The 22,135-nt window shown below is 43.8% G+C and overlaps 1 protein-coding gene across 1 annotated transcript in view; it reads left to right on the top strand.

Moving 5' to 3' along the window:
* Positions 1-22,135, top strand: part of Prorp (protein only RNase P catalytic subunit) — a 100,533-nt gene that overhangs the window by 28,023 nt on the left and 50,375 nt on the right. The gene's annotated exons all lie outside the window — the stretch shown is intronic.

The following is a 22,135-nucleotide window of genomic DNA, read 5'->3' as shown; positions in this document are numbered from 1 at the left end:
ACTATAAAAGCTAGCCAGTAGAGATTTTCAGGTCAGTATCCACTTGGTTTCTCCATGTGTATGTAAGTGGATTCAAGTAAGTGATCGATTGATAGATTCTGCAATAGGATTTTATCTCCAAATTCTTGAGGGTAACTGTGAGCAGTTGCAACAGCCTGCAATGTTTGGGGGTCTATGGAACCACATTGGCCAGCAACTCAAAAGGACGTAATCCATTCCTGCAACTGAGGCTTTTATTTAGAAGCTTGTGGTATCTAGTTGGGGTGTTTTTCCCCTTTCTGGGGTAACTCCACTTAAACTCACTCTCTCTCTCTCTCTCTATCTATGGAAGCTTCTACAGCAGTGAGTTCCCATATAGCTTTCTCAAAAGCTCTTCGGTGTTAGTTATCCCTCCCGATAGCCCCTCTTCTACCCTTCCCTCCTACCACCGCCCATCTAGCCCTTTCCGTCCAGTAGTCCCAATATTCCCCTTTCCCCCTTTATAGTTGTATTCTATCTTCCCTCCTTATCTTTCTTGACTTCTGTAGTCTTCACTTGCTTCCTTTGAACTTGTAGCATGTATTAATCCTATAACAAGAACTCTGATGTGGGAGTCCCCTCTGTATGCTATGAATATGTCTCATTGCCATTGGTTAATAAAAAAAACTGCTTTCAGCTAATGACTTAACAGAATATAGCCAGGCTGGAAAAGATATATATCTCGATATCTCTATATAGAGATAGAGACAGAGATATCGAGATATCTATATTGAGAGAGAGAGAGAGAGAGAGAGAGAGAGAGCAGAGTCAGAGAGGTGCCATGGAGCTGCCAAAGGAGACAGGTACCCGGGAACTTTATCAGTAAACCACAAGCCTTGTAGTAAAATACAAACTAATGGAAATGGACTAATTTAAGATATCAGAGCTAGTTATCAATATGCTTAACTGATTGGCTAAACAGTGTTGTAATTAATACAGTTTCTGTGTGGTTATTTCGGGTCTAGGCGACAGGGAACCGAACAAACAGCCTCCACCTACACAACTCTGTTCTTGTAGGGTTTTTCATATCAGTATTTGTTCTCACTCCGGTGATACTCCAAACTCTTTGAGGAACTCGCACCTTCTGTAATTTCCAGAAAGACATGGTATGTGTAGGTATACCACAAATACTATTTTTTTTCCTTATTTATTTATTTAAAGAATTTCCACTTCCTCCCCTCCTCACAATACCCTCCCACTCCCCCCATTCCCTCTCCTCCTCCCTCACCATTCCCAAGAGCAGTCAGGGTTTCCTGCCCTGTGGGAAATCCAAGTTCCTCCCCCCTCCCTCCAGGTCCAGGAAGGTGAGCATCCAAACAGACCAGGATCCCAAAATGCCAGTCCATGCAGACGAAACCAGACCCAGTGCCATTGTCAATGGCTTCTCAGTCAGCCACATTCAGAGAATCCGGTTTGATCACATGCTCGTTCAGTCCCAGTCCAGTTGGCCTTGGTGAGCTCTCATTCGATCAGTCCCCTTGTATCAGTGGGTGAACGCACCCTTCGCGGTCCTGACTTCCTTTTTCATGTTTTCTTTCCTTCTCTTCATTTGGACCTTGGGGACTCAGTCCAGTGCTCCAATGTGGGTCTCCGTCTCTATCTCCATCCATTGTCGGATGAACGTTCCCTCTGGTTCTGCTCTCCTTGCTCACGATCTCCCTCCCTCTGCTACTCATTTGGACCTAGGGAGTTAAGTCCAGTGTTCCAATGTGTGTCTCTGTCTCTATCTCCATCCTTCGCCATATGAAGGTTCTGTGGTGACATGCAAAATATTCATCAGTATGGTTATGGGCCAAGGCCAGTTCAGGCACCCTCTCCTCTGCTGTCCAGGGAACAATCTGGGCACCTCAACTTGGGCCTGGGAACCCCTCCAGAATCAAGTCTCTTGCAAACCCTAAAATGGCTCCCTTAGTTGAGATATAAATTTTCCTGCTCCCATAACCATCCTTCCTCCCTCCCCGCTTCCATTCCCCCAAGCCATCCCCAATCCTCCCCCTCTCCCCTCTCCCTAACCATCTCCCCTTACTTCCACTCCCCCCCCCACCCGTGCACCCAAGTTTGCCTGGCAATCTTGCATACTTCTAATATCCAGGAGGATAACTATATGATTTTCTTCAGGTTCACCTTCTTATTTAGCTTCTCTAGGATCACGAATTATAGACTCAAAGACCTTTAACTATGGCTAGAATCCACTTATGAGTGAGTACATACCATATTCCTCTTTTTGGGTCTGGGTTACCTCACTCAGTAAAGCGTTTTCTATTTCCATCCATTTGCATGCAAAATTCAAGATGTCATTGTTTTTTACCGCTGAGTAAAACTCTAATGTGTATATGTTCCACACTTTCTTTAACCATTCTTCTATTGAGGGACAAATACTGTTAATTATACAGTCAATAGGCAGGTGTTTACACTTTGTCAAAGCTATGTTTATTTAGCTGCATCAGCTAGTAGTAACTTCTAGAAGACGCATTTTCTCTACAGGGAAGGAAGCTGAGGTTTAGAGAAGACACGAAGTTACCAATGTTATACATCTTAAGAGGTGAAACCGGGATTCAAACCCAGGTCTTTGCACTAAATAATGCATGCGGCCTACGTCTTGTTAAAAGCTCTGTCTCCTCATTATACTGCTGTATATTCTTGAGGATAGAAAAGTAATGCTTAGCTTGAATATTTGCTTAATCATTACAGAGGAATAGGTATGTGAATATGAGTTGTCGTAATTTTTAGCAGGAATAATGAAATCAATTTAAACTCTGTCAAAGGTCACAGGAACATAGAATTTCCCTTGATGTCGTCGATGACTGCTGAATGACTCATCCTCCAGCTCTTGGTTGGGCTTTAGTTATTCATTTATTTGTGTAAGTGAGCCAGGCAGGGAAACCACGGATGAGGTGTGCAGGATTTCTCATTTGAGCTAACGAGTGTTACTGGGATATCCCTGGAATTTCTACCTAGTGTTCTTATCTCTTCCATCCACTGTTTCTTTTTCACCCATCCCCTTTTCTTTCTTTTGTGCTTTTTTTTTTTAAAGAGAGGAGCTCACTGTGTAACCCAATTGGATCTCAATTCATAGTCCTCCTGCCTCAGTGTCCAGTTTTGTGATTTGATTGCTAGAATGTGCTACCAGGCCTTGGAGCTACTGTAAAATCACTTAACGTGCTCCCTTTTTGGGTTTTTAGGGTTCTCTCCTTTTTATGCCCCCCGTTCTCTTTTGGTGTGTGTGTGTGTGTGTGTTCATTAAACGAGAACAGAAAAACCAGAACAACAAGTAAAGAACCAGGCATGACGGTAATCTCGGTACTTAGAAAACAGGCAGGAGAATCCCTTTCTTTCCTTTTAAAATTAGCATTAAACCAAATTAGACCATAATTGTCTCATTTGTATGAGAACATCTAAAACTAATGGCTTTTGAGGACATGGCGGTAAATCACGCTTTATAAATGAAGATCTCACTTGGCTCAGTGAAGTCGGCCGTTGAGGGTAGAGATTGTGTGGAGACTGTAAGGTTGTCTGTGTGGAGGACAGAAAGGAAATGGGGAGTGAGTCCCCTCTTAAAACCAAAGAGCTGGTGTGGTAGTGCATGCCTAAGGCCCAGCACCCAGAGGCAGAAGGAAGATTTCTGCTAATTCAAGGCTGCTTGATGTACATAGAAAGTTTCAAGTCAGCAGCCGATGATATATAGGGAGGCAAGGATTACTAGTCTCAGCAGGCGTCTATCTTTATCTATACTTTTGTATAGATAAAGGAGCACATTTATCACTAGGAAACAGAAAGTAGGGATAGTTGTTCTAATAGCCCGTAAGTCAGGCAGTGGTAGCTTTAATCCCAGCACTCAGGAGGCAGAGGCAGGTGGAACTCTGTGAGTTCAAGGCCAGCCTGGTCTACAGAGTAAGTTCCAGGACAGCCAAGGTTGTTAACACAGAGAAATCCTGTTTGGGGGGGTGTGGCGACCACCTCGACCAGCAAGGAAGATGCAACGCCCGACTCTTCTTTTTGCGGTGTATTTGTGAGCGCTGTGGACCTAAGCTCAGAACTTCCTGTTTATGCAGCAAGTAGTGTTCGCCACCGAACTATTTCACTAGCTCCAGTTTCCGGTGCCTCTGAACCCGCTCTTTGAGGCAGGCCTAATAGCCCTGTTTTACACCTGAGGAACTGGAGACCTAGAAAAGCGAGGTGCTTACCGAGGTCATATATGGTAGCAGACAGCCCAGCAGACAAGATGCAAACCTAGCTGGTTTATTTCTAGTATAGCCTCTTCCAGTCCTCACAACTTCTCTACCAACTAATCACGTATTTAAGATAATAATTATATGATACCTGCTAGAAATATTCTTTTTTTTATGAGAAAGTAATTCTATTAAATTATAAAAGTTTCCATTTCCGCCCCTCCTCCCACCACCCTCCCACTCCCCCCACTCCCTCTCCTCCTCCCTCTCCATCCCTAAGAGCAGTCAGGGTTTCCTGCCCTGTGGGTAGTTCAAGTTCCTCCCCCCTCCCTCCAGGTCCAGGAAGGTGAGTGTCCAGACAGACTGGATTGCCCAAATCCAGTATATGCAGAAGAAACAAGTCCCAGTGTCATTGTCAATGGCTTTTCAGAAAGGCTCCGGGCCAGCCACATTCAGAGAATCCGGCCACATTCAGAGAATCTGGTTGGATCACGTGCTCGTTCAGTCCCAGTCCAGCTGGCCTTGGTGAACTCTCATTAGATCAGTCCCCTTGTATCAGTGGGTGATCGCACCCCTTGCCGTCCTGATTTCCTTTTTCATGTTCTTCCTCCTTCTGCTCCTCATTTGGACCTTGGGAGGCTCAGTCCGGTGCTCCAATGTGGGTCTCCATCTGTATCGCCATCCATCGTCGGATGAAGGTTCCCTCTGATCTTGCCTTCCTTGCTCACGTTCTCTTTCCTTTTGCTTCTGGTTTGGACCTAGGGAGTTAAGTCCAGTGCTAGAAATATTCTTAAGACTAGCCTCTCTCCCAACTCAAGTAATTCCAATCAGACCAAATCAGACCGCATCAATGTCCATGTTTACTGCAGCGCTCCCGGGGCGGAGGCGGGGGCAGGCAAAACCCAAAGACCATGTGTTTTTTTTTCTCTGCAGCAGCCTAAATAGCCTGTGGGAGTAGTCCTGACCCTTCCTGGGGAGGGGTCAACTCTTGGCTGACTTTTCCAGAGGTATTGTCCCGGACCAAGGCATCTCCCAGGGGGAGGGGGCGTGGGATGGAGCATCCTGCTCCATGGGTGTCCTGAGGATGAATGCCAGGGGCTGGGGTGACACTTTCAATCACCCCAGGCTCCTTGGATATAGGGGTGTCAGAGGGCTGGGGTCTCACTTCCAATCAAACAATACCCAAAGTTTCTCTTCGGGACTGGGGAGGTGGCTCAGTCAATGAAATGCCTGCCAGAGGACTTGGCTTTGCTTCCTTGGCTTCTGTGTGTGACAGCACATGTCTGTAAGCCCAGGGTGAGGGCACAGAAGCAGGTGGCTCTTTAGAGCTCAGTGGCCAGTCTAGTCAAACCGGTGAGCCCAAGTTCAGTGAGCGACCATCTCAAAATTAAAATGGACGGTGCCCTAAGAAGACACGTGACATTGACTTCTGACCTCCACAGGCATGTGCATGCATTCACCCACACTGATACCCAACAGCTAGAACACATTCACACATCATCTGTCAAAACACACGAGAGAGAGAGAGAGAGAGAGAGAGAGAGAGAGAGAGAGAGAGAGAGAAGGAAGTTATTCCTTAAAAGGAAATAAAAATGTTGAGTTTGGTCAGTTTTTCAGAATAAACGAAAAATCTGTAAAGAGTATTAAAACGAGTCCTCAATAATCACATATGTGATTACCTTTCTTTGGGAATTAAAAAAAGTGTGTGTATGTATGTATGTATGTTTGTGTGTGTTCACGTGTTTATTTGGTACATATAATTGCTCATGTGCCATGGCATGCATATGAAAGTCTGAGGATGACTTTTGGGAGGCAGTTCTCTTCTGCTGTGTCAATTCTGGGATTGGAAATCAGGGCACCACACTTAGTGGCCAGCTCCTTTACCCACTGAGATGTCCCGCTGGCTCTTCTCTGGGAGTTCGTTTTGAATGCTGCTAGCTAGCATCCCTTTGTGCAGCTCAATAGTGACCTGTTTGTATAGTGTGAAGGTGGTTCTGCTTGTGTGTGCAAGCCCGTGCAGCATCCGTGCGTGCTGTTGTGTCTCTCTTTGTGCACGGTGCTCAACTGCTCTTCACGCCATTTCTCACCCTTATTTGATGAAGAAGTAAGTGCTTGTTCTGGTTCCTGTGTGAGGGCCTTTCAGTGAGTCTTACCTGTGGAATACATTCACTTTGTCTTGAAATCCCCCAAAAGGGACTTAAATGTTCTGATTCTGGCTGAGGAAGAAGGGATGTGAAACATCGTTATATTGTTTTATAGATGCTTCCTGGTTGACGGTGTCGCAGAGGGGATTTCCACCATCTGTAGCTTAGACATACTTCCTGAACTGAACACAGAATTGAAGGAGAAAACAATTGAGGCGTGGTAATATGTGCCTGTAATCCTAGCACTTGGGAGATGGAGGCAGGAGGGTCAGGAACTCAAAACCATTTTCTCTAAGAGTGAGTGCAGGATAGCCTGGACCACACGAGTCCTGTCCTCACACCCACCTCATCCCTGGAAAGTCAGCAGCAGCTTTTGGGAATGTGCAGCATTCGGATTTTGTTATTTGCTCGTCTTTGCTTGATTTATTCCTTTTTAACTTGGAAGCAAGATTTTTCAATTAAGAATATGTTGTTTTTTGCTAAAGATATCATTTGAAAGGCAAAGAGAATGAATTCTAAAAGAATATTTTTATTTAATTTTGAAACTATACTTACCTGAGTTAAAATCTGTTTCCCCAAAGCTTAGGCAAAATTTTGGAAATAGCTTTATATTGGTGACTAAATTCCATTCTATCTGGAATTTATAAAAAAAAACCCACTTGGAAATAATATGTAATTGCTATTGAACATATATCTTGAACTTAGAATTCAAAATGGTTCAGAATTTTTTTCTCTTTGTTTGAGAGTTTTGCTATTTACAGCAAAGCCAGCTTCAAACTAGCAGGAGTCGTTACGCCTCCAACTCCAGAGGTCTAGAGATGACAGGTGCAGACCACACTCCTGGTTTCTGCACGGCTGGAGATCAGGTCCTGGGCCTTGCAAGTGCTAGGTAAGCCCTCTGCCAAATGAGCTCCTTCTCCATCCAGGTGTGGGGGGAGACAGCCACCCAGACTTCCGAAATATCACACAGAAATCTGTATTAATTGCAATACTGTTTGACCAATAGTTTAAGCGTATTTCTGGCTAACTCTTATATCTTAAATTAACCCATTTTTATTAATTTGTGTATCACCACATGGCTGTAGCTCTCTGGCAAGGTTCCGGTGTCTCCTGCAGTGCTATGTGTCTTCTTGCTCATTCTGCCTACTCTCTCCTCCTCTATTTGGAACTCCTCTGTTCCTCTGTTTGGAACTCCTACCTTGCCCTATTCTGCTACGCCACTGGCTGAAACAGCTTTATTCATTAACTTTTAAAAGCAAAACATAGAAAGAAGACTTCCCACACCATCCAGACCTATCACAGAATTCTTTTTTTTTTTTAACTTTTATTGATTATTTGTGGTTTTTTTTGTTTTGTTTTGTTTTGCTTTGTTTTGAGACAGGGTTTCTCTGTGTAGCAATCCTAGCTGTCCGGAACTAGCTCTTGTAGACCAGGCTAACCTTGAACTCACAAAGATCAGCCTGCCTCTGCCTCCCGAGTGCTGGGATTAAAGGCGTGCCCCACCACCGCCCCAGCTGATTCTTTGTTTTACGTCCTGCTTCTCGATCCCACTTATCTCCTCGTCCTCTTGCACTCTGCCCTTGCAACCTCCCCCTAAAACAAAACCAAATTTAAATGAAAAACCAAACACCAAACAAAACAAATAAACAAAAAAGAGAAGCTGTAGTGTGGCCTTCTGAGTCACAGATACCCTTTACTCCATTCGTCTGTACTTGCCACTGTTCATTGCCAGGAGTCGTTGGTTGGCTCAAGGCCTTTGGCTTCTGCTCCACCAACAATAAGAGGCTCTTACTGAGGCTCCTCTCTGATATCCTGTTGTTTCCTGTGCCATGGAGATCCTGCTGTCTTGAATCTACAGGTTCATTCCCTTCACCTGCTCCAGCAGTTCATAAATGAGATGGGTGTTGGGATGGGCCAAGTCATAGCCCTTATTCTGGGCCTGTGTGGTTGTGCATTGGTTAGCCCATCAGCTTTCCTCAACATCACTACCCAGGCGAGCTCTCCAGCATTGCCGTGGCTAGCTCACCCAATGCAGCCAGCAGCAAGGAGGACCAGTTCTGCTCTCAGGGCCTCAGATCCGGGTCACTCACATTCACACCACTAGGGCCAGCTCTACTGTTTTGCCCTGGGAAGGTACAGGGTCCTCTCTCCCGGTTGCTGTAGGGGACATACAGGGCAGGGGGGCAGCAGGGGCAGCTCTCCTGTTCTCATGCCTTTGGGGCTGGCTCACCCTTGCCTCTGACAACAAGGTCGGCTCTAGTGTGCTTCCAGCTTTCTTGCCTGCGGCAGGTAGCAAGGGGTGGAAGAGGGAGGGCATCTTTCTCTTACCCATGCTACCACATGGCAGACGGGGGAGGGGTCTGAGTCAGATATCCTGTTCTCACACTGTCAGGGTTGGCTCAACAGTGTTCTTGACCCCAGGGTCAGCTTGACCCTGGACATCACTGTGACCCCATTTGCAGCACAGGCTACACAGATCAGCACAGCCCCAATGGCAACATGGCCCTTGGGCACCAACAAGGGTTGAGATGTCTGACTAGACCCTGGGTATCTGCAGAGTCATAGTTATCACCCCAGATCCCAGCTGATGCAGGGCCACAGACCCAAACATGGCCCTAGGCAGCGGCCTGGGCCAGGCATCTCCATGGCCCCAGGTGGCAACACAGGCCACCCAAATCAATATAGCTCAGGCAGTGACATAGTCCTTGGATACCAACATGGTCTCAGGTGTCTGACCAGACCCTGGTCATTCACATAGCCCTTGGTGATGACCGGAACCACAGATATCAACTCAGACGCTGGCTGCTGTAGGGCCATGGACCCAGACATTGCCCTCTGCAGCCGCCCTGGCCCGGATAGCATGGCCCCAGGTGACAGCACAGACCACTCATATCAGCTAGGCCTTGAAGGTAGCATGGCCCTTGTTATTAGTTTTTTGTACCTATGAACGTTTTACTAGCAAGCTGGGGAAACTGCTATTTGCCTTTTATTAACTGGGATATTAACCACATGCTATTTGTTTCCCTGATATATCATAAGCACTTGTCTCTGTTGTCTTTACACTATTTTTGTGGCTAAATAAGTCTATACAGAAATAGTACCATTGTCAGACATTTGTGTTATTTTGTGGTTTTTAATTTTTTTTTTTTTAATTTTGGTTTTTTGCGACAGGGTTTCTCTGTAGCTTTGGAGCCTGTCCTGGAACTGCTCTTGTAGCCCAGGCTGCCTCAAACTCACAGAGATCTGCCTGCCTCTGCCTCTGCCTCCTGAGTGCTAGGGTTAAAGGTGTGCGCCAAGATTTATTTGTGTGTGTGTGTGTGCACGTGCGCGTGCCCAAGCGTGCCTGCCTGTACAGATGCCATGGTGGAGGTCAGAGGACAACATGAAAGAGTTGGTTCTTTTCTAGGGATTAAACTCAGGCCATCAGGTTTGGTGACAAGTGCCTTTACTTGCTGAGCCATCTCAATGGTTCCAAGATTTTTTTTTCTGTTTGTTTAGCGTGTGCGCATGCGTGTATGTGTGTATGTATGTTAGTACAGGTACCCCTGCTGGAGTTACAGGACGTTGTAAGCTGCCTGACTTGGGTGCTAAAAAGGGAACTCAGTCCTCCGCAAGAGCAGCACATGCTCTTAGTCGCTGAGCCATCTCTCCAGCCCCTTTGCTTTGTGTTTTAAGACTGAGTCTCCTTTAGCCCTGCTGGCCTGGAACTCACTGTAGCCCAGGCTTATCTGAATTCCTCACTATCCTGTCTTTACCTCCTGAATAAGATGTGGGATTCCCCTCTGTGTGCTGTGAATGTTTTATTACCATTGGTTAATAAAGAAGCTGCTGTGGCCTATGCCAGGACAGAATATAGGTAGGCGAGAAAGCTGAACGGAATGCAGAGAGAAAGAAGACAGAGTTAGAGAGATGCCATGTAGTTGCTGAAGGAGAAAAATGCCAGCCAACCGCCAAGGAAATAAGACATGTAGAAAATGAGGTAATGCCATAACCTTGTGGCAATACACAGATTAATAGAAATGGGTTAATTTAAGACATATGAGCTAGTTAGGAATATGCTTGAGCTATTGGTCAGTGTTGTAATTAATATAGTTTTGTGTGATTATTCGGGTCTGGGTGGCTGGGACATGGAAAAGCAGCCTCCGTTTACATGAGTACTGGGGTTCCAAGCATAGACACTCCACCTGGCTACTTAATTCTGATCTCTAAAATCTGCTAAACTTGTTTTTAATGAACTTATTATGTATTTGTAGCTTTTAAATATTGAGCCCCCTAGAAGTAAATGCTCATCAGACCAGGATAAAATTACTGGCTCACACAGAGTAACAGTATTTTTAGATTTTGAAACATATTGCCAACATGATTTGCCAGGAGAGTGAGATGATAACTCCGTCCTGTTGGTTAGAGACCTGTGGTGTGTTTCCTGTATGTACAGCCCTCAGGGTAGACCCTGTTATCTATCTATGTCAATGAGGGCCAAAGGAGTTACCGCTTGCTCTATCACCAATGAGTGGAAGGGCTCCTGGTCATACCCAGACCTGTGTGAGTCCCAGGCCTAGCCCATTTCTGCACCATATTGTCACTGTGCACAGGCAACATTTATGTGGCTGCCAGAGATCTAAACTCTGGACCTTACATTGTGTGGCAAGTACTTTATTGATACCTTGAACTGTTTTCCTAGCCTCTGATTGCCTTTTTTAATAAAGAATAGCTCCCCCGAATAAAAAATGTTGGAAGGCCATTTGGGAGTGACTTGCAGGTGTTCTGCCTATCCCCTAAACTTCTGTTGTTCCTCCGAGTTCCTTCACCCTGGGCCTTCCTTCCTTCTGCTCTTCTGCCCGCTCTCCCTATACTTCAGTACCTTTGGTTTTCTTTAGCACATGTGTGCCAGTGACTCCCAGGCCTGTGTAGCTCCAACCCTGCATGCTCACCAGACCTCACGCTTCCTGGTGGATATCTTACTAAGTGCCAGACTTGCAGCGGCAGGCTGAGCGGGAAACTTTTCCATTCTTCATAATGTCTTTATGTTGCTCACTCGGACGATAGATAACACAGAGTGTTTGAAGACACAGCCCGTCTTCTTGCTGTTGCTATGGAGTAGTTTGCTTTCTGTTCAGCTTCTGCTCCCTTGCGCAGGGTCTCTGTTGTTTCTCTGACCGTTGTTTTTCTCTCCTCTCATTTCACTATGATGCACCTAGGTGAGGGTATAGTCATTCTCCCCTTGGGATTCATCAGCTTCTGGAAACTGAGCTTTCACATCTTGACTCAATTCTGCACAGTTCTCAGCCTTCCTGCCTCCAAGTATCGCTTCTAACATTCCTACTGGATACTTTTGTTCCCTGTCTTTCTTCATTTTAATGTATTTCATTTATTCTATACATTTGAATTATATTTGGGGTAACTTCTTTAGATTTGTCATTACTGCCTCTTCAGATGTCTCACTACTTTGTTTATGTATTCTTATAGTTATTTGTTTGGTGTGTGTGCATTTCCGTACCACAGCGCACATGTGACAATCAAGGACCGCTTCCTGGAGGCTGTTCTCTCTTCCACGTTGTGGTCCAGGCACCAAACTCGGTCATCTGGCTTTGCCCACCAGCACCTTTCCCCGCTGAACCATCTCTCAGGCCCCAGATGTCTGTTCTTTATCTACTTAGGGCTCCCCTCTCCCCACACACAATTGTTTAATAGTTTGCAGGCCAGAGTTCATCCATCTTAAGTGTACAGTTTAATGATTTCTGAGAGAGTTTATGTACTCATGTGACCATTACTATACTGCAGTATTAGACTACTTTTCTCCAAAAGTTTCCTTGGTCGCTTTGGGGTTAACCTTGCTTTTACACCCAGCTCCAGGTAAGCGCTGATCTGTTCTCTGTAGTTTTGCCTCTACTAAACATTTATATTATATTAATTATATTTATCATATTTATTATAATTATATTATATTAATATAATAAAAATCTTAGAACATGTGACCCTTTTGTCTGCTTTCATTTAACATTAGATTTGGTTTTATATGTTTTGTATTGGTGTGGTTACATGGTTTCCTTTCGCTGCTGTATAGCATTCTAGCACGTGAATACACCACAATTTATATATTTACTTTCTCCAGCCACATGGTTTCAGTTGTTTCAGTTGTGCTTTTTGTCCTTGCTTTTGGTGCAGTGCTGGGGAGTGAACCCAGAGCTGCACCGTGCAGGCAGGCGCTCTGCCCTGAACTGTATCGCTGGCTCTATTTCAGACTATGTTAGAAGAAGTTTTAAAAATCTTGTATATCCATATATATATATATATGTGTGTGTGTGTGTGTGTGTGTGTATGTATGTATGTATATATATAGTGAGCATGTATGTCTGTGTACCATATGTGTACCTGAAATTCAAAGAAGCCACAAGAGGGTTTCAGATCCCCAGAAACTGGAAAGTCGGCCCTGAGCTGTCACGTGGGTGCTTGGAATCAAAGCCACCTCCTCCGGAAGAGCGCCCAGTGCTTTCAACCTCTGAGCCAGCTCTCCGGCCCATAGTTCAGATTTTTAATTGCAGGACTTACGCTCCAATTTCTGAGGATTTTTAAAATTTTTATGTTTTAAATAATTTTACAAAGCTATGTTATTTGGTTCTTGAGACAAGGTTTTATTACATAGCCCAAACTGAATTCAAACTCGTGATCCTCTGCCTCAGTCTCCGCAATACTGGGTGCACAGGTGTGCATCATCAGGCCTGGTGTTTAATGCTTATATTGTCTCCTAGGTCATCACCAGGCCTGGTTTTACCATTTATTTCATATTGTCTCTTAGGTCATTCTATTATCCTTAGCCTGAGTTCTTTGGACTCTTCTTGTTTCATGAGAGGACTCATACATGATTGATAGTTTTCTGTGTATTTATAGTTTTGAACCAATGAGTCCATCTTTAGGGAAGTTTTTCTCTCTGTAGGAATGCCTTCATGGCTAGGACTGTTGATACTCTCCAGGGAAGTTTTGTTTGCGTTAGCCAAATTTCCCAGAGCTATTACCAGACCAGGCCCACTTCCTGTACTCATTCTTGTGAGCACATGACTTTGCCTGAATTTGTGCTTCAGACCTGTTTAGTGTGTGCCTGTGTGTGCCTTTTCTTCGGGAATCTTCTTCCTTTCTTAGACCTCTGATGGATAAGTTAGAGAAAAAAACAACAACAATGTATGTCCACTTAAGTTCCTTATTTATTCCTGAGTTGCTTCTGATCTCTCATTTGGGCCCAGGGTTTGATAGGGTGCCATTTTCTACAGGGTATCAAAAGTCAGACTGTTGACTACTTCCTCCCAGTTCCTTATGGTTCTCACTTGCCCAGTGTTAGTGCCAATGCCTATGCTTCTGTTCCCACTCTAAGAACTGGCTTTGTCTTTGACACTTGGTGTTTGTTTTCAAGTTCAACCACACATTAAAGGATTTTAGGGCCTGGACATACGTAGTTCAGTTAGTAGAGCACTTGCCTAGCGCAAACAAAGCCCTGAATTCAATCCCCAGCATCACATAAACGAAGCGTGGGAGCAAGTGCTTGTAGTCAAGACATGTAGGATGTAGAAGCAGGAGTATCCAGAGTTCAAAGTCATCTTTGGCTACAGAGAAAGTTCAAGACCAGCCTGGACTGCATGTGATATTATCTCCCTAAATAAATATTTTGTTGTGATAAATGCAGCTTACTCGTTTGGTTAATTATTTTTATTTTTATTTTGTTTAATTTGGGCAATGCTGGGATCAAACCCACGGCCTTGTACATGGTAGGCAAGCGCTCTACCACTGACCTACACCTCGAGCTATGTTTATTTGAGTCACGGTCCACAGCGTAGCTAAAACTGGCCTCAAACTTGGACACCTCCCCCCTTGCTGGGAGTCCATGGGTGTGCTGATATGCTTGACTACAAAGATTTGGGGGCATACTTATTTATTTATTGTTTTTTTGAGACAGGGTTTCTCTGTGTAGCCCTGGCTGTCCTGGAACTCACTCTGTGGGCAAGAGTGCTGAGATTAAAGGTATGTGCCAGATTTGGGAGGTATTTATGTCAGGAAGTTTTGCTTGCTTCTTTTCATCTTACGGAAATCAGAAAGTTCAGATAAAATTGCAAGGTTTCAGGGTTACAGAAGAGCTCAGTTGGCCCGAGTTCCATTTCCACCACAACCTGTGTAAAAATGCTGCGTGTGGGCTGTGTGTTTGCATCACCAGCACTGGGAGGCGGACAGGATGAACCTAGGGCCTGAGGAGCCTGTCTCAAAAGAAGTGGATGGTGTTCTTGAGGATGCACCCATGCTTGTCCTCTGGCCTGCACATGTGTGTGCATGCATGAACATGCACACACTTGAACGTGTTTATTTATATGCCCAATAGGATTTTATACCATAGCTGAACAATGGTGGCGCACACCTTTAATTCCAGCACTCAGGAGGCAGAGGCAGGCGGATCTCCGTAAGTTCAAATCCAGCACGGTCTACAGAGCGAGTTCCAAGACAGCTAGGGCTACACAGAGAAGCCCTGTCTCAAAAAGCCATTAAAACATAAACAAAAAAAGGATATACTGTACAACTAATGAAACAACTGTGGAAACTAAAGTATCTCTCACAACTTCCTAGTAATAAGAGGTCTGGGCTTACTAAACTTTCTATTTTGACAAGGTTTGAGAAAGGCTTGGGTTCTCCAGCCTCTGTTTTGACTGTCACGCTCTAATGGCACTTTTTGGATGTGTGGTTTAGTTTCCCTACTTGCAATAAGGCAGTCATGCAGTTATTGATAGTTATTGATAGACGTGTTTCCCTCAATTCTTCTCTTATTGACGGAAATAATTCAGCTTATAAACAAGCCACAATGCAAATGCTATTTTTTTTTTTGTTGCAAATGCTATTCTAATGAAGCCAGGGCCTCAGGGATGGTGTCAGTTTGGAAACTGGCTTAGCACTCTGCTGTAGCAGGCTGGGTCTCAGCTACAGCTGCAGGATATTTCATCACAAAGGGGCACTGAGCCTCAGGAGCTCCTGCTACCAAGAGATCGACCTGCGATTTCCTGGTTCCCTCATATCTAACTCGCTGTGTACTGGTCTTAGTGTTGGGGATTATTTGGGAACCGTGTCCTAAAGAAGTCACATAATTGAGACACTAGTTATAAAGATATTTTTTATTGATGTTCCCACGTTAGGAACATTGCTTGTATCTAAAATAGCTGGTATTCCCCTGCTTTTCCACTTCCAGTATGACTAAAGCCAGTTGTCTTAATATCCCCTTTCTTTCTGTTTTAAAAAAATGCCGTGTTTGTTTTGCAGGGCGGTGGTGGCGCATGTCTTTAATCCCAGCTCTCCAAATGCAGTGGCAGGGAGATCTCTGAGTGTGAGGCCAGCCTGGTCTACAGAGTGAGTTCCAGGACAGTCACAGGGCTGCACAGAGAAACATTGTTGGGGGGGGGGTATTTACAAATTTTAGCATCTCCTCCTACCAAGAAAAATCACTTGCTCAACCCATTAGTTTTCTCACATATTAGGAGAATTTAAAGTAGAGTTAGGCTCGCCATGTGGGACTTAAGATTCATATAATTATAAATCGGCTTTTTCCTTTGTTATGGAGCTTATGTGTCATATTAAAATTCCCATTTCTTGCTCTCATAGTTTAGACCGCATTTCCGTGTCACGATGGTAAGACCGCTTGGCAGACTTGCTTCATTGTTTCTAGTGCAAGCTAGGATAAGGTAAAGAAATAAAACTGCTGGTTGTTTTAGAGTTTATTTTACATTTTCTTACACTTTTCAATCTTACAGTAACAAAAAGTTTCTTTTTCTTAATTTAAACTCAAGATATAATCTTTTTTAAAAAAATGTTTTCTTTATTATTTATTATGTGTACAGTGTTCTGCCTGCATGTACACCTGCAGGCCAGAAGAGGGCACCAGATCTCATTACAGATGGTTGTGAGCCTCTATGTGGTTGCTGGAAATTGAACTCAGAACCTTTGGAAGAGCAGTCAGTGCTCCTAACCTCGAGCCATCTCTTCAGCCCTCAAGATACATTCTTTTGGAGGGTACAGGGTCTCATGTTGCTCAGGCTGGCCTTACGGTCACTCTAGCTGAGGATGACCATGAACTGTCTTCCTCCCATCTCAGTCTCCCAAATGCTGAGATGTTGGTATGTGCCTCTATGCCCAGAGCTCTCCCCCCCCCCCCCCCGCCCCCGGATAATCTCTCACCTGACAGTGGCGGTGCACACCTTTAATCCCAGTACTCTGAAGGTAGATATGGGCAGATCTTTGAATTCAAGTCCAGCCTGGTCTACAGAATGAATTCCAAGACAGCCAGTACTACATAGAGATACAGAGAAACCAACCTGTCTTGAAGAAACCAACCAACAACAAAAAAAGAAAGAGAAAAAAAAGAGAGAGAAAGTGAGAAAAAAAAGAGAAACTCTCTCTTGTAGCCCAGCTTTCTTCACACTATGCACATGGATGATCTTAAACTTATCTACCCCTCTCCACTACCTCCAGAGTGCTGAAAATACATGTGTACACTGCCACTCCATTTTTGTTTTGTTTTTTGAGACAGAGTCTCACTATATAGCCTGAAACTCACAAGTTCTAGGATTAACAGTGTGCACTACCATGCCCACATGGATTTCAAAGCCATGTCCTAAAAACTTATCTCATGCATGTTAAATGAGAGGACAGCTTGTGAGTGCCAGTTTTCTTTTCTACCCTGTGAATTCTGGAACTCGGTAGCAAGCCCCCTCCCCACTGAGCCATCTGGCCAGCCCTCTTTTATTTTCTTATATTTAGCCAGTGTTAGCATTTATTTTACCTGCTTGATCCCTCCCAACATTTGTATTAATAGCCTGTTTGTAAATCATATTTACAACTCCTTTCTGGTTACATTTCACTTAAATTGTAAAGCATCAAATGAATAACGGCAGTGACTGAAGCATGGTGATACTTACCCACAATTCTAGTTCTCAGGAGGGTGAGGCAGGGGGACTGTGAGTTTGAGTCCTCTTTTTTAAAGCAACGTGTCCTTAGACCCAAATTTTGAAGTCAAGATACCTTTAAAGTATATATTTTGGTTTAGCTTAGTAGCCTTTACAATAAATATCTCTATTTAGTTCATTCATAATCAAAAAATTCAAAGACAACATAATAATATATATAAACCTTGACTCCGCCTACTCTCTATATATCTCTTCCAGCCTGACTGTATTCTGCCCTGCTATAGGCCAAAGCAGCTTCTTATATTAACCAATGGTAGTAAAACATATTCACAGCATACAGAGGGAAATCCCACATCAATTATATCTCATTAAACCATTTTCAGAAAAGAATTTTTTTTAGTGACAGCCAAGAAATAAAGGATTAATGTATAGGTAGACTTTTTATATTCTGGATCATTGGGCAATGTACATTTAAGTATAAACCCAATAATAGACATGAAAGAAATAGTTGTTCTTGGATTGTTTGTTTGTTTATTGGTTAATCGTTTCCCTTGTTTTATTTTGAACAGGGTCTTGTGTAGCCCAGACTGCCCTCCACCTCCCTATGTAGCTGAGCATTGACCTCTTAATTCTCCAGCTCCAAATGATGGGATTGAGGCGTGCACCCACACATTCTCCTTCCAGCCAGCTGCTGGACTTCCAGGCCTGCACTGCTCTGTCTTGCCTATCGTGTGGACTAACTACCTCAATAGGCCAACTCTATTTTTGTGACATCTTGTCTGCACTAACTGCCTGGTGGCTTTTGCATTCAACAATATAAATGTATTTCACTCAGAAGCAGGTGGGTTTCTGTGAGATCAAGGATATCCTGGTCTTTATAACTAGTTCCAGGACACATAATCAAAAGATGCTTTCTCAAAAATAAAATTAAACTCAACCTGAGCTTCAGGAGCACCTTTGGAAATACTGCCATGGATCCCTCACTAACAGCGCGCGCCCCTGGTGGACAGACCTGAGCAGTGCAAGAGCAGCCTGGAGTTCTGGACTTTTTCTCTGAGCAGAAATATAGACCAGGAGGATAATCTTTGGATGGGGATTTTGTGGCATCCAGAGAGTCACCTTTCCCATAAATTGTCTCAGGCATACCTTTTCCCAGTCTGTAGTTTTAAGGAATTTCCAACTGCTGTGAACACCACAATATCAGAATAGAAAGGGGAGTTTGTAAGTTATCTAGTCTAACTTTTTTTGTTTTTATGTGACTCATTTCGATGTCCATGTTGCTATTACTGAGATGAATACAATACGTTACTAAGCACAGCACCAAAATGATAGCTGGCAGTGTAGTGGAAAATGTCTTCTCTGCTGGTTGTTGGTGGCACTTTTTTTTTTTTTTTTTTTTTTGAGACATGCTGGCCTAACTCACTGTACTGGCCTCGCGCTCCTACCAGTTCTCCTGATGTATTTTGAGATGGCCTCTTAGGAAAGCTGCAGCGTTGGCAATGTAATGCAACTTGTCCTGTTTCCTTTTGTTTATTTAGCTGTATATGGGCAGAAACAAACAAACAAAATGATAATCATATTTGTTAAGTTTCAAACCTGGAAATGGCTGATGTGTCTGTTTAACATATCAAAGCAGACCTGGCCTCCAGGTTCTCCAGCATCCCTCAGTCTCTACCTGTTACAGGGTTTGGCTGGCATACCCTGCCCCCTACCCTGAACTTTCTGGCCCAGGTCTAGGCTGCCCTTCCCCCAGAGACTCTTCCCTGTATAATCCAGACATTTTGGATACCCCCATCCCTATATAATCCAGACATTTTGGATACCCCCTGTCCCTATATAATCCAGACATTTTGGATACTCCCTGTCCCTATATAATCCAGACATTTTGGATATTCCCTGTCCCTATATAATCCAGACATTTTGGATACCCCCTGTCCCTATATAATCCAGACATTTTGGATACCCCCCTGTCCCTATATAATCCAGACATTTTGGATACTCCTTGTCCTTATATAATCCAGACATTTTGGTCACCCTCGTCCCTTTGGCCTCCTGACTGGGGCACCTTAACACATCTCTCCCCTCTCCATTCCCCTCCCTTCTCCTCACGTGGCTCAGGGTCACGACCACTCTGGACTCTCCCACATATCTACAGTAAACGTTCTCCTCCACCACACCTAGGAGCAGTCATGTCCTTTCCTTTCTATTACATTCAGTATTGCATAGAAATTTTAAATTCTCCTTGATATTTTGCTTTCATTTATAAAAATTAATATTCCTTGTATACATAATAAATAAATATTATTATTAATATTCCTATTCCAACCAATATTTAGTTGGTTTTGTTACCAAATACAAATTTTAATTATTTTATTATGTATGTGTATTGGTGACTTTACCCGCATCTCTCTATGTACCACTGTGCACTGGTGCCCAAGGGAGCCAGAAGACAACGTTGGGTCACCTGGAACAGGAATTACAGATGGTTGTCTCTTTGTGGGGGCTGGGAATTGAGTCCAGGTCCTCTACAAAAGCAGCCTCTGCTCTTAACCACTGAGTCATCTCTTCAGCCTTCTGTGATCCATTTTAAAATAATTTTGTATGCAATGTGAAATAGAGAATGAGGACAGTTTTTCGCTTTTTGCCTTACTAAATTTAATTTGAGATGGTACGGGGATGAAAGGGGATAAGGGAGGAAGAATATGATCGAAGTACATTATAGGTGTATGTATGTGTAAAATTGTAAAGAATAATCACATTTAAAAATTATTTGGACTTCTTTTCCTTTTTATTTTATTTTATTTCCTTCTATATTAAATGTACTCTTCCATTATTTCTGGCCTTTTGGCTAATACCAAGTTTAAATTTCTTCTACTAACCGGGCGGTGGTGGCACACGTCTTTAATCCCAGCACTCAGGAGGCAGAGGCAGGTGGATCTCTGTGAGTTTGAGGACAGCCTGGTCTACAGAGTGAGTTCCAGGACAGGCTCCAAAGCTACAGAGAAACCCTGTCTCAAAAAACCAAACAAAAATTCTCTACTAACTTAATTTTGGTTTGGTTTTCAAGACAGAATTTCTCTGTGTAGCCCTGGCTTTCCTGGATCTTGCTCTGTAGACCAGGCTGACCTCAAACTCACAGAGCTCCACCTGCCTCTGCCTCCCAAGTGCTGGGATTAGACATGTATGCCACCACCAGCAGGCATTAATTTTGTATTGACACGCAAAGAAATGGCTTTGAATTTCCACCATGTCATTGCTTTGCTCTTACTAAGCCCTCCTGCCCCTCCCCCATTGTTAGCCACCTTCTTCTCCAGAGTCTTCCTGCCCCAGAGACTCCACTGCACTCTCTTCTCCTCCCCTCTCTTTCCTATCTCCCCAGTGCTGGATTTCAGGTGTAGGATATCACTACCCTGCCCACTGTTTCTCTGACACCTCTGTCTCTGTCTCTCTCTGTGTTAGTATAGCATTTTAAAACATTTCTTTAAATATTTGGTTAGGGTGTGTGTGTGTGTGTGTGTGTGTGTGTGTGTGTGTGTGTGTGTGTGTTTTGAGTCAAGCTTTCTCTGTGTAGCCCTGACTATCCTGGAACTAACTCTGTGAACCTTATACTCAAAGAGATCCACCTGTCTCTGCCTCCTGGGATTGCTGGGATTAAAGACGTGTGCCACCACTGCCAGGCTAAACATATGCTTTTAATCGAAATATAATTATATCACTTCCCCCTTTCCTCTCTCCAGCCCCTCCCAGTTAGCCTCCCTTCAAACCTCTCCCATCTGCCTCCTCTACTCAAGTTGATAGTCTTTTTTACTCTGTTATTGTTTTTATATATTTCTCTATGTAACATATGTATGCACAAATATATATATCTATATATAATAATACAATCTGCTGAGTTAATTTTTGTGGTTTATATGTGTATATATAGTTTCAAGGCCGAACACTCTGCTTCAGACAATCATTAAGGGGCCTTATCTATGGGAGAGATTAATTCTCCTTGTCCCAGTAAACATTTACCACCTGCAGTCCTTGGTCTAGAGGTGGAGCCTGACGCAAGTGTCCCCTTTCATGTTAACATGCTCATGGATGTCTTTTATGTGAATCCTTTTCTAGAGATTGCTTCCCTGACTTCTTAAAGCAGAGATAAACCAGGTGTGGGGTGGTGGCACCTTTAAACCCAGCATCCAGGAGACAGAAGCAGAGCCCTGAGAGTCCCAAGCCAGCTAGTGTAACAGATTCTGTCACTACCAGAGTGGGCTTTCCTTCTTTTCCCCTCATAGCACTCTTCTCACTTGACAGCATAGTTTACTTGGTTTGTCCTCACGCTAAGCTAGGGGCTTTGTCGTAAGCAGAGAGTAGTAGTGATGGCACACACTTGTACTCCCGGCACTCAGCGGGCATAGGCAGGAGGTTCCTGCATTCCTGGCCAGCCTAGAGTACATAGTGAGTTTGAGACCAACCTGAACTGTATAGCAAGACCCTGTTTCAAAAAACAAAACTCAAGGAAAAAAAATTTTTTTGAGACAGATTCACTGTATAGCCCTCGCTGACTCAAAAATTCCCAAGTAGACCTCCAACTCAGAGCTTTAACTGTAACTGCCTTCAGAGTGCTGGGGTTAAAGATGTGTGCCACCAAGAAAATAAATAAAAATTTAAACTGTAGATCCTTGTTCTTTCACCATGGTTACCAGGTAACTGATTTCTTTGTGTTCACTTCTCTTAGGAACAAGACTTAACAATTTCAGTATCCTGATCTCTTTGTGATATTGTGTGTGCTGCTGACTGTCTAGTGACTGTCTGAAATCAGGCTGGGCGTATAGCTGTCCTGTGAGGACAGCACTAAGATTGTCCGGCCCTGGATACCTGTGCAATTGGTATC

This window comes from Myodes glareolus, chromosome 11, assembly GCF_982192425.1.
Source record: "Myodes glareolus chromosome 11, mMyoGla1.1, whole genome shotgun sequence".
In the NCBI taxonomy this organism is placed as follows: Eukaryota; Metazoa; Chordata; class Mammalia; order Rodentia; family Cricetidae; genus Myodes; species Myodes glareolus.
This window is presented reverse-complemented; position numbering and strand designations above follow the sequence as displayed.